General features: G+C 42.9%; 1 protein-coding gene across 17 annotated transcripts in view; it reads left to right on the forward strand.

Annotated features, from left to right (window-relative positions):
• Dst (dystonin) overlaps positions 1-19,995 on the forward strand; it is a 405,488-nt gene that overhangs the window by 113,375 nt on the left and 272,118 nt on the right. The gene's annotated exons all lie outside the window — the stretch shown is intronic.

Genomic DNA, 19,995 nt, shown 5'->3' on the forward strand with positions numbered 1-19,995 from the left:
GTGTAGGGTGTCGATGCACGAGTACTCTGAGGTCAGGGGACAGCTTCTGGGAGTTGGTTCTCTGCGAGCATGTGGGTTCTGGGTTGAAGCCCAGTTCTTGGACTTGACCGCAGCTGCCCTTACACACTGAGCCATGTTGCTGGCCCTGGGATTTGATTCCGTGTGTAGTATGCTCTTTAAGTCAGGACTTATGCTTATGAATACATTTAACAGTGTTATTTAGGTGCCCTCCAGATAATCTGTGACCTTTACGTTCTTTCTTCGAATGATTTTTGGTGGTTGTAAAGCAGGATTGGGAGGGTCCAAATTGTCTGGGACAAGGTCCCCCATGCCTGTATAATCCCAGTATTCTAGAGGCTGAAGGGAGAGGGTCCCGAGTTTGAGTCTAGTCTGGGCTGTATGGTAGTGAGAGCCTGTCCCCAAAGAAATTTACAAGAACCAGGTTACAAAGATAACTTTCAGAGACAAATACATAGAAACTTAAATACCAATTTTTTCAACTTAGAAAACTGCATGAAAATTTAAGTTTGTGCTTCAGCAGAATTCAAACGATGTGATAAATGTGACTTTTATAACTAGCCTTATAACTGAAAACATTCAGTGCACATTGCTTCCAGCTTTCCTCCTAATTCTAGTCAGGAGTTAATTGAGTATATACTTCAAGTGAACAAATTAGCATATGCCAGAGGCCCTTCTTGAGGACATTTTGTTTTATACGTGATCTTACTGTGGAAAACCGGGAACACACAAAGCACTTGGAGCAGGGACAAGAGCTGCTAACCAGCCTGCAGGTGATTCCAGATACCTGTGTTCCCAAGCTCAGAAGCCGTGCCAAGGAAGCAGGGCCCACAGAAGGGGACACAAGTCAGGGGCCTCTTCTCAGAGTTGACTTTGGTGAGGAAGGTCTCAGATCCACCCATGGAGGCATCTGAGGACCCTGGGGTTCCACAGTGGGGTTGACCTTTGAAGGAATTTCATTGGGCAAGAAGGGCTTTTTGCTGCCTGGTGGAGGGGGCTGAGGTAGGCTCAGAAGTTTCTCCCTTGATTTGGACAGAACGATGCTACACTTCACTCCTCCCTCCATTGTAGAGAAACAACGCCCTAGTGTGTTTGTCAAGGGAAGATTTTGTTTGTTGGTCAGTATTGAGGGGAAAGCGTTCTGCTCCATTTTAAAGACTGCACTGAGCCATAGATGTGTGAGCATATCTGAGCGTGTGGTAATCAGAAGTAGCTGTTAGTCATGGCACAGCAAGCAAGTAAGGATTGCGTGAGGCATTTTAAGCATGGTTTTGTCAGTCTGAATTAGTGGTCACAGAACTTCAGCACTCACCATGCCACTCTCTACCTAGTTCTGACAGTAGCTGCCTGGAGCAAGTGCAGATTGAGTGGCTAGCTGGGGACCAGGATTCTGGATAGATGGCCATTTTCTTCTTGTAAGTAACTGCGGCCTATCCTTCGCTGCACTCTAGTATTCTGTTACTAGTACAGACTGCATGTAATGTATAGGGTGAATAGCCTCAGTTTAAACAGCATTTGAATATGTTCTGGAGGGTTAGAGGCCCATGCTGAAGAGAGAGAAATATGGCTTACCTTTTGTTTAGTGTGATTTTGGCTACAGAAATCTATGTACTTAAGTGAAATTTTTTGCTGACTATGGAGGACTTAGTTGCACAAGGGAAACTTCATATTATGCTTTATTTCTGTTTTTTTAAATTGAGGTACCTCTTCAAATTGTAGAGTTTCACATTTATACAGAAGCTGATCCCATCGACTAAAGGTGTAATTTCTGTAGTACTTGATGAAGGAGGAACTGTCTGAGAACTTTGGGGAATGTGGGAGGAAAACCTGTAGCCCATACTTGTACCATTTTAGAAAACAAGAGTGTACACAAAACAGGAGTAATCTGTTGTCTGAGTATGCAGATTAACTTTCAGACATATTTCCTTCTACACCTTTCTCTTGTAGATGTAACACTTAACACCTGTGTCATTGTTATAAAGTTCTGTGACCCGGTTGTACCCTCAGTGCACCACGGTGCTTCACATCTACTGTAAAATATTAATTTAAAGCATTTTTAATTACCGGTACATGCATCATAATAAACAGTACTGTGAATGTGTAAGCAAATGATACTGTCTGTCATCTTTGCGTCTAATTCCATGGGTCAGAAACAAAGCTTTTTCAAGAGAGAAAGTAGTCATATTAACCATTGATTTTTATAAAATATTGCCTAGTTCAGGATTGATTAATTTAAAAATATTATTTAAATGCATATGGAAGTTTTTTCTGTATGTACGGCACCATGTGTGTCCCTGGTCTCCTCAGGCCCAAAGGGATTGACAGGGCCTCTGGACCGGAGTTATGGGCAGTTTTAAGCCACCTCGTGGGTGGGTGTGTAGGCCTATGTACTATTTATGTGCCTGGTGCCTGCGGGCACCCAAAGAAGGCCTTAGATCCCTAGGAACTGTAGTTACAGGCAGTTGTGAGCCATCCGGCATGGGTGCCAAGACCTTAACTCGGGTTCTCTCAACCACTGAGAGAAGCCCTTCCCAGCCCTTGAGTTGAGTCTTGAGTTACACGTTCAGTGTAGAAATCCTGAACATTCTGAATTCTAGAAAAATGCTGTGGATAAGAAAAAGGAGATGGGTGCGGGGTGTAGCACATACCGTTAAATCCCAGAGACTTGCGACACCATGCAGGAGTGGGCAGAGAGATTAAAAGAGCCAGATGTCCAAGAGGACCAGAGAAAAACAATGTCTTCTGGATATGCCAGGACCATTGCACTGGTAAACTCAACAACAGCTGTGGTTGTCTACACAGGGCCTACCTAAGATCAAGCCAGGCAGCTTTCCCGCAGGGAGTGGGTGGTTTCCTGAACTCCCATCCCCAGCTAAGGAGCTATTGACAGCTCTGCATTTGATACTTAAAAACGAATGTCTGTTACTTATGGGATAAGTTGTTTCTTCTTAAGAGATCCAGTGAGACTTGTTGAGGAAACCTGCAAGTTGGCTCGTGGGGCATGGCAGTACTGAACGTGCAGAGTGGAAAACCGGTGGCCTGGTGAGGCCAGTGTGTGCTCCCATGCCTAGTTTTATAAAGCTTTATTCCCTCACAAGAAAGAATGAAAGAATTTTAGAAGACCTCTGTTTCTTTGGAGTAAAACTGAACCCCAGAATTTTAAGTAAGGTACCTGATTTAAGAGATGGTGTAGAAATTAGAAATTAGAAATACAAAAAAAGCTCATTCTACATTGGAATACTTTTGAAGTTTGGGAAACCATGGAAAATATGCAAAACACTTAGTATGTCTGCTACTACTGTAATCCTTGGTGTGTTATAAATGTTCAATATATATATTTTAAAAACTGAGTGAATTTCTTCTGATGGGAGTTTCTTAACTCAGTTTACTCTCAAGTAATAGCTACCTTTAAGTACAGTAACTAAACTTCCAATTGCAAGATTGCCAAGTTCAAATAAGCAGTAACTTTTGTAACTTTCGAGAAGTGTTCAGACTGCCTCACGTTGTGCATAGATTTTGCGCATGAGTTTCTTGCCACTTTGTGGTACATAATTTTATTATATAGGAAGATAAGCAAAATGAACCATTGCCACAGTGAATGGCAAGAGAAACTGGGAGGAGAGATTTGATTGAAAAGAAACAACCTAAAGCGGGAACCACAGAAAACTGTGCAGCAGCTCTTAGTGGGCCTGTCTCCTTAGTCATGGCCAAGGTCACGGCCCAGCTGGCTTACATAATGTACACATTTGTTGGTAATGCCCAGAATCTTGTTACCAGGAAGTGGTTGCCAGTGTGGCTCCTTAAAACATAGGAAGTCTGGCGCTGCATTGCTTGGGGGAGCACAGCTACAGCAGCCTCAGGTAACTGAAGTTTCCTTAGGGTCTGAGGTATGGGTGCTGCTATGAGCTTCCCCCTTTCCCTTCAGGGCCCTTGCGTGTGAGTCTGGAGCTTCTCCCACTGCAGGATTGTGCACTTCCTCACAGAAGTATGTTCGGTGCGGACGGGATGCAGCTCCTCTCAGCTCTTTGACGTTTGCTCTCGGGCAGTGTCCTCTGGCTTTCCTTCTGGCACATTCAGATGAACTGCCCTCCTTACCTGAAGGAGACTGCCGTCCCCCGCTGTGTCCTTACTCCATGTTTCCTGTGCACTGGGGCCTGGGAACTCCCCAGATAGTCAGCTGGGATAATAGTAGACTCAGCTTATCTGCTTCCCTTTTCTAAGAGGCCGTCTCTTCTCCACTGGCCAAATTTGTGATTCTGCGTAGATGTCTGTATTCAGTTATTTGAAGGACAGTAAGTCTAGTAATGCTACCTGGTTTTCCTTGTGATAGAAACACCTTTTCATCTTTAAAAAAAAAAAAAAACTCTCTTAAAAAGTAAACAGGCCCACACACATGAAATCGGCATAGATTTTCTTTACGTTCTTGTTTGTTTTTTTATCATTTGAGTCAGGGTCTTTGTGTGTAGCCCTGGCTGTTCTAGACCTCACTACCTAGACCAGGCTGGCCTTGAACTCAGACATCTGCCTGCTTCTGCCTCCCTAGTGCTAGATTAGAGGTGTGAATCACCATGCCTGGCAGATATTCTTATATTAATAGATGTTGATTTGATCTCAAAGTCCTTATTACATGATTTATCTAACTGCCTTTTCTGTTTGGTGGAATCTCTGAACTGATCTTGGCAAAGACACAGGAAGGGTGTGTGCATTGAGCTTGGCATTGGGTTAGGAAATAGGAAAATGTTGTGTATTTTCCCACTGATTTTACTATTTTTATTTGTGTGCTCATGAAGCTTGGGTCGGTGTAGTAAAATTCTGCTATCACAGCAGGGCGAGCAGAACAATACCTCTTACTGTGGTGGCCGTGCGTCTGCTCTGAGTAGCAGCGGAGCCAGCGCTGGTCATATATTTTAGCACCCGCATTCTTGTGTCTGAATGATAAGCTCATAGACTTTGTTGATACCAGAGCTGTAACGACAGCCCAGGCGTTTTCCTCTCTGGGTGGTGCTTTCAGGAGGTAATTCTGCTGCCCTAAGCCCTCGCACTCCGTAAGCACCCAGACGCGTGTTGCACTATCTCGTCTCCCTGGAGTCCTGACGGTCCAGCCAGCCCGTCCCGCTGAGCGTCATTCTGAGCGTGTGGAGGCTGCCCTGCCACGCTCCTGCTGAACGGAAGCATGCGTTCAGCTTGTCACTTTGAACACATTCTGAAGCGTGCATTGTGTTGGGTCCCAACAGGACGTGCAGCAGGCAAATGGAAGGCCCTTGGCTGCTTGACCTACATATATGGAAAGTTAATCTTGTGTTTCACCTGGGGTAACTACAGGCCTATTTGATGCTGACGTGGGTTAAGTAATATCAAAAGGTCAAAACAATTTGGAGAGAAATGTGAACTGTATCTAATGACAGCTTGGCACTGATCTTCTATTTATTAAGGTGGCCTTCATATTGATCCCTGCTGATTGGCCTTGTTTATAGGGAATGCCGAATATGTCAGGCTTTGGCAAAAAGAATAGGCAAAGCCATTGTTTGGTGCAGTTATTGCCAAAGTTTTATGGTCCTTTAGGGACATGGCTTTGAAATGAAATCTGAGATTAGCTGGGCATGGGGGTGTAGGCCTGTAATCCTAGCACTCGGGAGTCCAAGACAGTCTGGCTGGCCTGCGCTGACTGTCTCAAAACAAAACAAACACAGGAGAAGAAAGTTGCAGATAACTGTAAATATAACCAATATCTAGGTTTGCTCCCACCTCCACCCACTCTTCCTTTGTGAAAAGAGAGAAATTAAAAAAAATAAGAGTTTATTATAATATTTACTCTCATAGGCAAGGCTGTGCTGGTAGATATGTGATAGCCACCTCTTCATGGAAAAACCATCTCGATGTGTGCCATTTGCTCATTTCCGTCACGTGAATATTTTTACTGTGACCAATTTCAGACTGCTCGGTTACGCTCCCGATTAAGAGCAGCATGGTGCTGAGGTACCTTTAAGCGTATGGACAGGACAGATAGACACCACGCAGTAGAGGCGGCAGGTGCTAAAGCAGTTGGCAGCTGACTTTGCTTAGGTATCATTGTGTCTCTGGTGCCGCTCACTGATTGTAGGTCTGTGTTGTTTGGTTTCGGGCCGTGTCTGTGTGTAACGGGGCTGGCGTGGTTCTGGAAGTTGGACACGCCTCTGGAGTTGTTAGCAGCTGGCTCCAGCATGGCCCCGCAAATACGTACATGCTTAGGGAACATGCACTGGCCGCTAGACATAGTTTCAGCGCTGTTCGGGGACTGTTTTCCTCCAAGCGAGTGGTGCTTGAAGCAGCACTTAAGACATCTTTATCCTCATTTTGCATTTGGTATATGAAGCTACATTAACATTTGAGTTCTTGTCCAAGGTCATGGTTGAGAATTGAGAGCAAGGACCCAAAACAAGGCTCCCCAGTGCAATAGTTCTAAACCTTCCTAATGCTGCAACCCTTTAATACAGTTCCTGGCATTGTGCTGACCCCCAACCATGTTTGCTGCCACTCCAGAACTGTAATTTTGCTACTGTGTGAATCATAATGTAAATGACTGCGCTTTCCGGTGTCGTAGGCAACCCCTGTGAAAGGGTCATTTGACCCCTAAAGAGGTTGTGACCCATAGGTTGAGAACCACTGCTCTAGGGCCTGTAAGCTTTAATTAAATCAACTGTGTGGGGTTTGTTTTGTTTTGTTTTGTTTTGTTTTTTACATACAGCTTTACAGGTTAGCCTAGGCAGCATAGAACTCACTGTTTAGCTCTATCTGGTCCCAAACTTGCCATCCTCCTGTTTCAGCCTCCTAGGTGCTGGGATTGCAGTGTTTAATGTCATGCCCGCCTTGACCCTATGCTCTCAATCACTTTGCCACCCCACCACTCAAGTGTGCGGAGCGTGAAACAGTAGTCGCTATGGGAAGCTGAGGCAAATTACTCGTTTTTTACAATTACTTTGTGACTTGCCCCAGTTTTAACTTACTGGAATGTTTGTTAGTATTCTCAGTATAGGGGATGTTTACATACATCCGAAAGAATGGTGGGTCTGTCGTCCGTGACAAACAGACCTCAATAGGCGGTTCATAGGAGAAGAACTAACAATAGCTGTGAGCGACGATGGCGAGGACAGTGTCGTTTTGTTCATTCCGACATTCACCCACCCCTCTCGGAAAGCTCAGCACATAGAGGGGACCAGGAGCTCGACCTTACTACCTGCAGCCTAAGTACACGTTTTATCAGAAGTTGTATAAAGATTTCGTGTCCTTATTCCTAGACCATTTTCTGATGTAGCCTTTAAAGAACTGATTTTTCATAAAGACTTTTTAAACTCGTGTTGTTAGAGATATTTCATTAGACAGCCCCAAGTTCAAGCAAGAATGAAGGGATCTAATTGCTCTTTTCCTTACTTTTATAGTCAAGCGGTAGTATATGCTGTTCTGTACAGTTCTCTAAGGAAAATGGGTGTTTGAAAACAGGATGCTAAGAGACCTATGAGAAATTTTGTGAATGGCTGAGAACATTTGAGGTGGTAGATTAGTGCCCTGATTCTTGAGTGCAGTGTCTTCTGGAATCCTTTGAGTCTGGCGCTTCTCCGATGCTCGTTTTGCTGTCTCCTCCTCTCTGTGTAGACAGAGGTCCGTTAGAGGTCACATGCACTTCCAATGGATGTTTCAATTACCTGGATGCAGGGGTCTCTGCGACCACCGCAGCCAGTAACCATCTTCCGGAGGCATGAAGAGAGTTTGGTTCCGCACTGCTCAGTAGCTGGGGTTGGTTCAGACTCTGAAAATCTGAATACTCTATTTTGTCAGTATTTAAGCACAGCACAATTTGGTGATAATTATCTCAAGCCCATGTGCACAATGAAGCTCCAGACATAACTACATTGAAACTCTTTATAAAAAGTACAAGTGATGATTGCCATAAGGATGGGGTCTGTAGATTGACTACACGTGACACCATTCATAAAGATAGTTTCTATAGCTTGACAAGCTCACCTCTGGGGGATGATCTGGCATAGGCTAGGCCACATACATAGCACAGAGATCACGAGGCTATAAACCATGTCCAGTCCCAGGCTTCTGGTTGGCTATCCCTCCCTTTGAAGGGACAACCCTCTGTGTTTAACATTTCTGGTTCCCCTGTTGCTCCTCTGTGAGCACCAGAACCTCCATGCCTCCTACACTTGGAGAAACAAACCCAGCTGAAGAGTATTCCTGGTTCTGACAGCTGAGGGTGGGAGACGGAGATGTCCCGCTTGTTCTGACAATGATGAGTCGGTCATGTTGATAGACTAGTCAACTCCCGGTGCGGATAGTGAAAACCATGTATTATATCCTTCTGAAGAGGAAAAAGGCAGTAAGAGGGAAGGAGAAGGGAAGGCAGCAACCAGTCATTAGATGCCGACGTGGTCTCATCCAGTGCTGTGTGCACTTGTGCTCTTGTTGAACAGCTCGAGAGGAGGTTGTTAAGACGTCATTGCATTTCTGTCAGTGGTTCTAGATGAGTGTCCCTGTCTGTGCACAAGCGTCCCAAATAAAGTTAGCCAGAATAGGAAGTGTTTCTGGTTTTGGCTGATGTTGTTAATGAATTCTGTGTTGGAGGGGCAGAATTTCTCATTGGCGGTGTAGTATGTCATATGCTAACAAGAAAAAATTAGTTGTCACTTTGTTTGTTGTTTGAGACAGGGTTTCTCTGTGTAGCCTTGGCTATCCTGGACTCACTTTGCAGGCATTGTGGCCTTGAACTCACAGAAGTCTGCCTGTCTCTGCCTCCCAGAGTGCTGGGGTTATAGACATGTGCCACCTTGCCCAGCTTGGTTGTCACTTTCTAACTACTTTTTATTTGAGAGATGACAATTTTCAAACCATGGGACTCATGAAGATGGCATTACCAGGGGTATATAATCCTAGAAATAGAATATATGATGCCTCATGAACTCTTTTGTTCTGCAGAGCTGTCTCCTAAAAAGTGGAAATGCTGTGATTTACCCAAGTTAACAGCACCATACAGAATTTTTAATTTCTTCCTTGTATTCTTTTTGGTTATGCAGTAGTTCTTACTTTTAAGATCCAGCAATTATGAGAGGAAAATTCTCATACAGTAAAAATAGTCATACGACGGAAATGAGCAAATGGCCTATGTGGAGATGGTTTTTCCATGAAGAGGTGGCTCTCACGTATCTACCAGCACAGCCCTGCCTATGAGAGTGGTATTGGTTTCCTACTGCTTCCTGGAACGACACAGACTCATTACCTTACGGTTTAGAGCCAAGAGTCCAGGAGTCCACGGGCACTTACACTAAAGTGTCAGCAAACCCTTCCTTCTGTATGTTATGGGGGGTTGGCTTTCTAGTTTCTAGAAAGGACTTGTTGCTTGGCTCAGGGCCACATCTGTCTGTGCCTCATTGTCAGATCTTTGCCATAGTACCTTCTTTCCCTCCTCTCACGAGGACCCTTGAGATTATTTTGGGCCACCTGGATCCTCCAGGAGCCTCCCCGTCGTAGCACAAATACGTAATTGTATTTGTAAAGACCTTTCTTGCCAAGTGTTGTTAGTAACACATATCAAGGTCACGTGCTTGTACATCCTCTGGATTAAGATCTGAGAATCTTAGGAAAACTTATTTTTACCTGCCACAGGACGTCCCAGAGATGTCTGTAAAACTGGGCTAGAGAGATGGCTCAGAGGTTAAGAGCACTGGCTGTTCTTCCAAAGGTCCTGAGTTCAGTTCCCAGCAACCACATGGATGCCCACAACCATCTATAATGAGATCTGGTGCCCCCTTCTGGCATGCAGGCTCACATGCTGGCACAACACGACAGACATAATAATACATAATAAATAAATAAATCATAAGAAAAAAAGAAAGAGATTTCCATAAAAGCACTTAGCACCTGATGGAGGTCAGAGCTCCTACCAAAAGGTTTTTCCCTGTGATGAAAATCCAGTACTGCAAAACTTTCTGTCACAATTATGAATCTTCGTGGAAAGCTGAGGAAGAGAGAACAATGAAATAATTTACTTTTTCTTACTACTTTTAGTCATATAAAACCATAAATTTTATTAATGGGTACTTATCTTGTATGAAATAATCATTGTGTATTAAGAGTTTATTTATTTGGATGCCAGAAAGCACCTGTTAGTAGAGTAATACAAATTTTATTTAAGTCTTATAGTGCTTTTCCTTCCTTAGACTTGATACTGTTTGGATTATTTTTGAGTGATAAGGGAGGAAATTAGATAGCCATAGTATTTTATAATCTACTGTCAGGGTCAGCTGTTTCAATGTTACCTCGTTTGCCCTACTGGTGTCAGGCTCTGAATCATGCATGGTGGGGTGGGGGTGCTTCAGGCGGAGTCCTGGGATTTCGGCCTCAGAGGTATCATCCATTCTCTCCCTGAGGATCATCTTTACAGGGCATGCACACAGACCTTTCACCCACTTCTAAAACTGGAGCTTTCAAAATTGTATGAATTGGTCATACTCCTTGGAAAGAGGCAACAGCTACTGCCAGATAAAAACAGTGCTCAATGACTTTGCCAAAGGCAGACATGGTATGGTAAAGTTGTCCTTTTCCTAAAAGCAGATCGGGCATAAACACGTAGTTTATGTTTGCATTTGTCTGTGTGACAGGCACCATGGATCACCTGAGAACCAAGCCTTTGTGTAGTGTTTTGCGGGGCTCCGGGCGCTAACCTGCTTTCTGTTCCTTTCTTGCCTCACAGTTTATAAACCTTACTACTTATAAGTATTGTTCTAAATGCTTTGGATAATAACCTTGAGGTAGCTGTCACAATTCTCATTTTACAGGTGAGGGAAAGGTGGCAGAGAGGACAAGTGACTTGCCTAAGGCCACACAGCAGAAATCCCTCAAATCACTTTTGGGGACCTGCTGTCCCAGTTACCTTGGCAGTCTACAACCCTTCGAAGTCCGAGGAAGTCTTGAGAGAAGCTTTCCCGTTCTCGGGGTTTTCATTTGATGACTCTGCGTGTGGGGGAAAAGGCTGTAAGATCACAGAGACCCGTGTGCTGGAGGAACCTGCTGTTTGGTGAGCAGGGGCAGAGTCGTGTCTATTGAATGTTTTCCTGGGTGTGTCCTTGCTCTACACCCTCTGGGAAGGACTGGTAGTGGCAGGCGCTGTTTCTGTCAGCAGGATGGTCTCTGCTAATTTTCAGTGTAGGGACCTTCAAATGGAAGCGGTCTGCCATTCTCTGAAATTGTCATCTGTGGAAAGATTCTGATCAGATTGGTTTTTACTTTGTTTACTTACTGAGACACAGCATCATGTTTCATACACAAATACTCTAATGATAAAATAATATTTAACAAAGTGAAATGGTCTTTCTTTGCTTGGTTTTCAGATACGTGAGTTTTGCACTTTAAAACACAGCCTTATGGAAGGACTCCTTTCTTGTATGTTCTTTACATAATAGGGTCAATAATAAATCATAATCCACATGTGATTTTTTTTCTTGTATGTTGGGATCTCATTATTACATTTTTGCTCTTTTTTTTTTAAAGCTATACCATGGGGTTTTATTTTTTAAGTTTTTTATTTTTGTTAAAAGATTTTTTAATAAAATATTGTCGTCATATTTTTCCATTTGTCTAATTCTTCCCAATCCAACTTTATGTTCTTTCTCTTTTTTAAACAAACAAGCAAAACAACAAGTAAAAGACCAATAAGACAAAAAAAAATGCCCAAAGCAAAATGAGACAGGAGGTCTACAAAAATACCATTGAACATGTTTATGGGGCCTGCTTTGAGGTATAGTTAATGTAGTAGTGTGAGTTTATTACAGAAAACGGATTTTTCCTCTGCCAGTGGGTACCAGTCGCACATAGCTCCTTGGTTAGGTTGTAGCGCCCGTGTCCAGTTCTGCTTCTCCGTGTGGGCCCCGACTGGCGTGAATCAGTGTGTGCTGTCGCTGTCTCTGTGAGCTCACGTGTGCCTCAGTCCTGTTGTGTCAGGAAGACACTGTTTTGTTGGAGTCATCTATCACCTCTGGTCTTACAATCATTTGGCCTGTCCTTCCTCATAGATCCCCAAGTCTCGAGGGGAGGGCTGTGAGGGAGACATTCCATGTAGGACTGAGTGCTCTCACTCTGTATACATTGTCCAGTTGTCAGTCTCTGTGGCAGTTCCCACTGACAGCAGGAAGCTTCTCCAGTGAGGGCGGAGTGAGGCGCCGACCCATGACTATAGCTGTATGTCAGTAGGAGTCATTCCTTCACTGTGTCCCATCAGCAGAATAACAACCTGTCGTGTCTCAGTTCTCGGCTACTTGAGCAGTGTCAAGTACGGGCTCCGTCTCATGGAGTGGGCCCTTGCCCACCCTGCCATCATGAACTCTCATTTGTTTTACTGACCTTGGCCATTCTGACTGGCGTAAGATATAATCTCAGAGTAGTTTTGATATGAATTTCCCTAAAGATTAAGGGTATTGAACATTTCTTAAAGTCTTTCTCAGCCATTTTTGTTTTATCTTTTGAGGCCTGTCTATTTAGTTTTGTACCCTGTTTTAAAAAAATTGGGTTGATTTCTTGATGTTGAGTTTTTTAAGCTCTTTATATATTTTAGATATTAACCCTTTATCAAATGCATAATTGATAAAGATCCTACCCCACTATGTAGGCTGCAGCTTTGCCTAAATCATGGTTTCCTTTGAGTTAAAAGCAGCTTTTTCAGTTTCATTAGGTCTTATTTATTAATTATTGATCTTGGTGCCTATGCTATTAATGTTCTGTTTAGAAAGTTCCTTACCGTGTTAATGAGCTCAGATCTAGTCCTTGTTTTTGCTTCTGTCAGATTCAGGGCATCTGGTTTTATGTTGAGGTCCTGGTCCATTTGGAGTTGGGTTTTGTACCCGGGTGGTAATTTTGGATCTGTTTGCATTCTTCCACATATAGCCATCCAGTGTGACCAGCACCATTGTTGAAGATGCTGTCTTTTCTCTGGAGTGTATTTTTGACTACTTTGTCAAAAATCAGGGGTCCATAGTGTGTGCATTTATGTCTGGGTCTTCAGTTCACTTCTGTTAATCAATGTGTCAGTCTTTATGCCATTGCCATGTTATTTTATTATGTCTGTAGTATAACTGGAAATCTGAAATGGAAATACCTCCAGCAATTCTTTTATTATCCATGATTGTTTGAGCTATTCTGTTTTCTTTTTTGTTGTTGTTTATTTGTTGGTTTATTTTTTGGAGATAGGATTTTCTCTGTGTAGTCTTGGCTTTTCTGGACTTGTTTTGTAGACACTGTCCTGGAGCTTGCAGAGATCCACCTGCTTCTGCCTCTCTGAGTGCTGGGGTTATAGGCATGCTCCATCATGCCTTTCTTGCTATTCTGTTTTCTTTTTTTTTTTGTTGTTGTTTTTGTTCTGGTTCTTTTCTTTTCTTTTTTTTTTCGTATTTCCATATGAAATTGAATTGTTTTTTAATTTCTGTGAAGAACTGTGTTGGAATTTTGATGATTAATTTTGTAGATTGCTTTGGGTAGGATGGCCATTTTCACAATATTAATCCTACTGATCCATGAGCATGGAAGTCTTTGTTTCTTCTGGCTGTCTTTTTCCATTTCCTAGTTTTATTACACTAGTCTTTCACTTGTTTGATTAGAGTTATCCCAAGATGTTTTATTTGTTTTGATGCTCCATATCTGTGCTCTTTCTCAGACTGGTTGTCATTGGTATACAGGAAGGCTACTGATTTTTGCTTGTTAATTTTGTATTCTGCCACTGTGATGAAGGTGTTTAAAAGCTGTAGAAGTTTCCCGGTGGAGTTTTTAGGATGTTTTATATGTAAAATCACATTATTTATGAGAGAGAGAGAGAGAGAGAAAGAGAGCAAAGAGGAGAGAGACAGACATCTTGGCTTCTTCCCTTCCTGTTTGTATCCCCTTGATCTCCAGTTGTCTCAATGCTCTAGCTAAGACTTCAAGTACTGTATTGAATAGGTGTGGAGAAAGTAGACATTTCTGTCTTGTTTCCTAGTTTAGTAGGAATGCTTTGAATTTTTCTCGTTTCTGTTGATGTTGTCTGGTGGTTTGCTGTAAAGTACCTTTGTTGTGTTGTGGTATGTCTCTTGTTTCTCTAGTCTTCTCCAGGACTTTTTATCATGAAGGGATATTGGATTTTGTTGAAGTCCTTTTCTGCATCTAATGAGATGGTTATGTGGTTTTTATTTTTCAGTCTATGTGATATATTAGATTTATTGATTTATGTGTGTTGCACCATCCATGCATCATCCATGGTATTAAGCCAATGTGATCATGGTGAGCAATCTTGGGTGTGTTATTGGATTTAGTTTGCAAGTATTTTATTGAGAATTTTTTTGTTTATGTTTATAAGGGGTATTGATGTATGTTTCTCCTCTTTTGCTGTACCTTTGTGTGGCTTAGGTATCAGGATGACAGTGGACAGTTGCTGAAGCCAGGGCCACACACACTGGCCAGTCTCAAAGTCCTCTGACTGATGGATTTGGGTACACAGGCTCAAGACGCTGCTTCTCCAGGGCTTGGCAGTGGGATCCCAGGAGCCACTTCTAGAGTTCTGATTTTCGTGTCATTTCACTGGGAGGCAGGTTTGGTAATGGGGCTCACAGTTTAGAGCTGGTGCACTAACATACTGGTGCCTCCTTAGGGTAAATTTATTAGCATATCAAGGCTTGGGTTTGGCTCCTACCTGAGCTGCCTCATTCCTTCACTGTCAGACTTCACCTCCAGGGCCTTGAGGCAGGTTTCTGTTACAGGCCCTACATCACTCTCAGTCGCTTAAGATGGTTTCACATTCCTAAGGTATTTGAGATTGATTTCACTTTTAAGCAAACAAGGAAAGCCAAATTAAAATTATGGTGTCTAAAACATACCCAGGCTGTAGCTTGCTGGGCTGAAGGCTTTGACAGGTCACTAGTGTGTTTTCACCAAGCAGGTAGACAGGTAGAAAAGGAAAGTAGTTCATGTGAAATCTTTATATTCTTTCTTTCTTTCTTTCTTTCTTTCTTTCTTTCTTTCTTTCTTTCTCTTTCTTTCTTTCTACAATTATTTTTTGTTTTCTCCTTTTTTGGTTTTTTAAATTGTAAGTGATGAATAATATCCTGTGTGTAGAATTTGTTTCATAATTTAAAAATTAACTTTCTGGACTTTAAAACAACACATTTCATTAGTATGTTAGGAAATAGGAGTGTTCTGTTGGTGCACTGACTTTTTTTTTTTTTTTTTTGTGGGAGTGATATGCCCCTCATTTCCCTTCAGAAAAAAATTAGAGACCTGGATCAATGCAGCATGCATTTCTGAGTCTCCAGAGGGAAAATCTGTTTGTTTTTTTTCCCCCTGGGGCCTTTCCTTGTCAAGATGAGTTCTTGCCAGACACAAGGGACTGGGAAACACTTTCCACCGCCTTTCTTTTCCTCCTGGGCAGCTGACCTCATCAGTGGAAACTGGCTTTGCTGCTGCTGGTTAGGGCTTCTTGTGAGAGGTCTTCCAGCCTGGAGGGGTCACCCTCTTGTTCCCCTTTAAAAAGTATATTTATTTTTAACTAAACAGATAGGGAGCATCTAGTAACATCCATCCATCATTCATTCATCCATCCGTCCGTCCATCCATCCATATGTATACATAGCGTGATCACTCTTTCTTATACCTGTACTCTCCCCTTTCCTCTTCCATTGTCCTTTGGTATAGAAATCCTTATTTCAAACAGATTAAGAGAGAGTTTATTTTAGAGCCAAGTATGAGTAACCACGGCCAAGGAACAAAGATTCAGGATATCCCCAATCCATGTTCTAGCTTCAGAGGTGTTAGCTTCTTGATGTTTTTAAAGTGACAGAAAAGTAAGTTCACAAATCAAAGCAGATTTCGTGACATCGGGCGAGCAGGTTACAGCAGAGTGGCAGGGCTGTGTTGGAGGTCTGGGATGCTGTCTTACTGCATTCTGAAGCTTCTGGTTGGTGGAAGCCTGTGACCTGTTGAGGCATCCCGAAAGGTTTTACCTGCTGCTCACAGAGATGTCAGGTTAGACACAAGGTGGGCAAGGAAAGGCTAGTGAAAGGGGAAAAGAAAGCCCAGGATTAGTTGTCATTAGGTGCTGCTGGACCTACAATTCTCTAACCTCTCTGTAGTCATAGAAATTCTGATCACTTCATTCTGAGCAGATGCCACTTGGGGAGGAAAGGGCTTATTTGGCCCCCAGTCACAGCTGTTTATTGAAGGGAATAAGGACGGGAACTCAGAGAAGGAACATGGAGGCAGGAACTGAAGCACAGACCATAGACCAACACTGTTCACTGGCTTGCTCAGCCTGCTTTCTTATTCAACCAGGCAGGACTACCTGCCCAGGAGTGGCGCCCCCTACTGTTAGCTGTGCCCTCCCACTCTAGTCATGAACATAATAGCCCGCACACTGCTATAGCAGTCTGATGAAAACATTTCTCTGTTGAAATTCCCTTTTCCCCAATATGTCTCGGTTTGGGTCAAACTGAAAAAAAAAAATCCAGTACATAAGTTTTGCAGAAGGTCCAGCGTAAGGTTCTTTTTATAGGAACTTTTGGTTTACATTGCTAATCATACATACATATATACATGTGTACATACATACATACATACATATATACATACATATATACGTATATATACACATGTATGTATACACACGTATATATGTATGTATACTTTCATATATTTTTTATCCACCCTGACCCCAAGTCCTTCTTCTCCAGATTCTATATATGAGAGGAAGCATGCTTTCTTGTCATTGTGAGACCAGCTTATTTTACTTAGCACAATGGTCTCCCCATTCCATCCATTAACATAAATGCAAGATAATTTCAGTTTGTTGTGGCTGAACAAAGTCCCATTCATCTGTTGCTAGGTTGGTTCTATGTTTTGACTGTTGTAAATAGTGCTACATTAAACATGCATGTACAAATATGTATGCATTAAGTAGGTTTAGACTCTGTCAGGTATGTACCCAGAAGTATTATAGTTGGCTCACATGCAAGGTCTGTTTTTAAACTGATTTCCAAGGCACGCTAATTTACAGTTCCACCCATAGTGTAGAAAGATCCCTGCTCTGGCACATCTTGCCAGCATGTGTTAATTTTTTTTCTAAAGAAAGATATTTATTTTATGTGTGCCTGCATGTATGTATATGTACCATGAGCTTGCTCATACTTGTGGAGTCTAGAAGAGGGTGCTGCGTACTCTGGAACTAGAATTATGGGCATTTTTGGGCCTCCAAGTGTCAGTGCTGAGAAACCAGCTTGGGTCCTCGGTGACAGTGATGGTGCTCTTCAACACTGAGCCAGCCGTGTCTCCACCCCCTCGTTGCTTCTTGAAGATGGCCATTCTGATGGGTGAGGTGGAAGAATCCCACTGTAATGTTATTGGCTAAAGATACTCAGTTACTTAACTAATTTGGCAGTGCTGTGGCTAGAACTCAGGGCCCCGAACATGCTAGGCTAGTGCTCTATCATGCATGACCTGCTGCTCTGTCAGTGTGTGCACATACATGAGCATGCCATGCCAGCATTCCCCCCCTCCCAACGCAACACTGACTTTTCCTTTTCAGTGAAGACATGATACAGCAGTCAGAGTATCTAGAATTAGCCTGATGCTGCAGATTCCTTTCTGGGCCACACTGGGTGTTGCTTATTAGCTTATTGTTTATTTTTGTGAAGGGATATTGGGATGTTAACGGCTCTGGCAAATAGCATAAGGTCATTTACCTCTGTGGTCCATCATTGCCTTAATGTTGTATGTAAAATGTTCACAGGTTTTACAAGGAGGGAGTAAAAATAATCAGGTTCTTCTTTTCTTTCTTTCTTTCTTTCTTTCCTTCTTTCTTTCTTTCTTTCTTTCTTTCTTTCTTTCTTTCTTTCTTTTCTTTCTGTCTTTCTTTCTGGAAGATTTTAGTATTTAATAGTTGAGTGGCAGGTGCCTACAAAGGCCAGAAGAAGACATTGGATCCCTGAGAGCTGGAGTTAGGGGCTGTTATGTGTTATGGGTTCTGGAAAACTCCTTAGAGCTGAGCTGTCTCTCCATCTCCATGGTTAGGTTATCAAAAGAGATAAAGAAATACAGACTCCAGGCACAGGGACAGCAAGAGCAGAACCGGGATCTTCACTGATCATGTTCTTCTGGATGGTACTTTCTGTGCCTGCCACAGTGGCTGGAGTTTCAAGAGTGTCGCTGAAGTCATGCTGGGACCAGGGGTGCTCCAGACAACTGGGCTCTTTCCCACAGGACAGCTGGTAGCATCCCTCTACCACTCTCCCTGAGCAGGAGGAAAAGCACATCTGGGGCTGATCCCTGAGGAATTCTTTAGTTCTCTTAAACTGTTGTAACAGGACTCTGTGCCCTTGGAGCTGGGATTAGCCTACATTGTCTATCTAAAGAAAGTGGTGATTACCCCAGAGACCTTCTCTACCATATTATTAGTGGGGTCAGTGGTCAAAGTAATTAAAAAGAACAGGGCTTCTGTTAAAGAATTGGATGATGACCTCAGCACACAAAAAAGTGCTCAACTAGAAGTAAAGCAGGGTCCCATCCAACAAAGCCAGGATGAGACTGAATTGGAGGAGCCTCTGCAGGCTCTTAGGCAGAAGCCCAGGTACCTTTTCATGTTCTGAGGAATAGTGTTGCTATGGGTTTGGATGTCACTTATTGGGATGGCTGCACAGAGTATATAAGGAGGCAGTGAATTGCCTGGAAAGTATGTATCTGTGTGGGATATGATGCTTCAAAAGAAGGAAGAAGATACTGTAAGCTGGGTGGAAAAGCGTGCAGTGTGCAGCATCTGTGCGCAGTGGGAAAAGGAGACAGTTGTCTAGTGCGCTGTAGACCTAAGGCTGTCCCCAAGGAAGGCTCAAGTGGTGCAGGGTGTGTAAATGTATCTATTTCTGTTGAGACAGCCAGAAATACTTAAGGCAAAGTAGACTGGGAGAAAAGTTCCCTGTGTTGCTGTTTAGTGAAAATGCACTGTGCCATCGCAGCCCGTAAAGTGTTGCAGGCTTCCGGTCTGCTACTCAGGCAGGTGTTTCAGGTCCCGAGTCTGCGTTCAGAGAGGCTTGCTGAGTACTTCGGAAAAAGCAGTTTGCAGCAACTTGCAGTCTGACGTTGCAGTGTCTTTTCTGTTGCTACGGTGGTCACCATGGCCAAGAATCTTATAGAAGTATTCATTTTGGCTTCCAGTGTTAGAAGTTGGGTTCATAATGGCAGGAGAGGCAGGTAGCAGGTGGCTGGAATAGGAAGCCGAGACATCACACTTTAGCAGCAAGCAGGAAGTAGAGCAGAGGAACTGGAAGTGAGGTGACACCATAAACCCTCAAGCCCCTGGGGACATGCTTTTTCCAGCAAGCTTTACCGTCCCTTAGCCCGACAAAACAGGATCACCAACTAGGGACCTGATACCCAGGTACCTGAGTGATGGGAGACACTGCTTATGCTGATCATCACACCTGATGTAAATGAGGAGGTTGTAGCTGAAAGTAGCAAAGTTGTAGCAATAAAGAGACTGTTGAAACAGAATTAGTATCTCTTTCTGTGCAAGAAAGACAGGCCGTTTACCTATAAGGAATAAGAAATTCGGGTGTTTTCTGATAAATGAGTTATGAATGACTGACATTAGAATCTTGGTGTATTATTAACAAAGTGTCACAGTATCTGGCGGGGTGGTGTCATGTTATGCCTAAATATAATGCGGCACCTACAATGTGCTGTTTGGCTATTTACTGAAAGTACAGGTTGTTCTTGTATTTGCCATATCCTGGCACAGGTGCTACTGCACAGCAGAGGGACAAGAAAGTGAAGTAATTATTCACACGTTAAAGTGCTCTATTTAAAATTCCTAATCACTGGCTTGTCAGAATTGCAGTATATTTAAAAGGAAGCAGAAAAAAGTGAAGTTATATGATTGAAAAATCAAAAACACACCAGTCTCTCCTTGCTTTAGTTAAAATTAGGAGACAATTGGCT

The sequence above is a fragment of the Meriones unguiculatus genome, chromosome 16 (assembly GCF_030254825.1).
Source record: "Meriones unguiculatus strain TT.TT164.6M chromosome 16, Bangor_MerUng_6.1, whole genome shotgun sequence".
Classification (NCBI taxonomy): Eukaryota; Metazoa; Chordata; class Mammalia; order Rodentia; family Muridae; genus Meriones; species Meriones unguiculatus.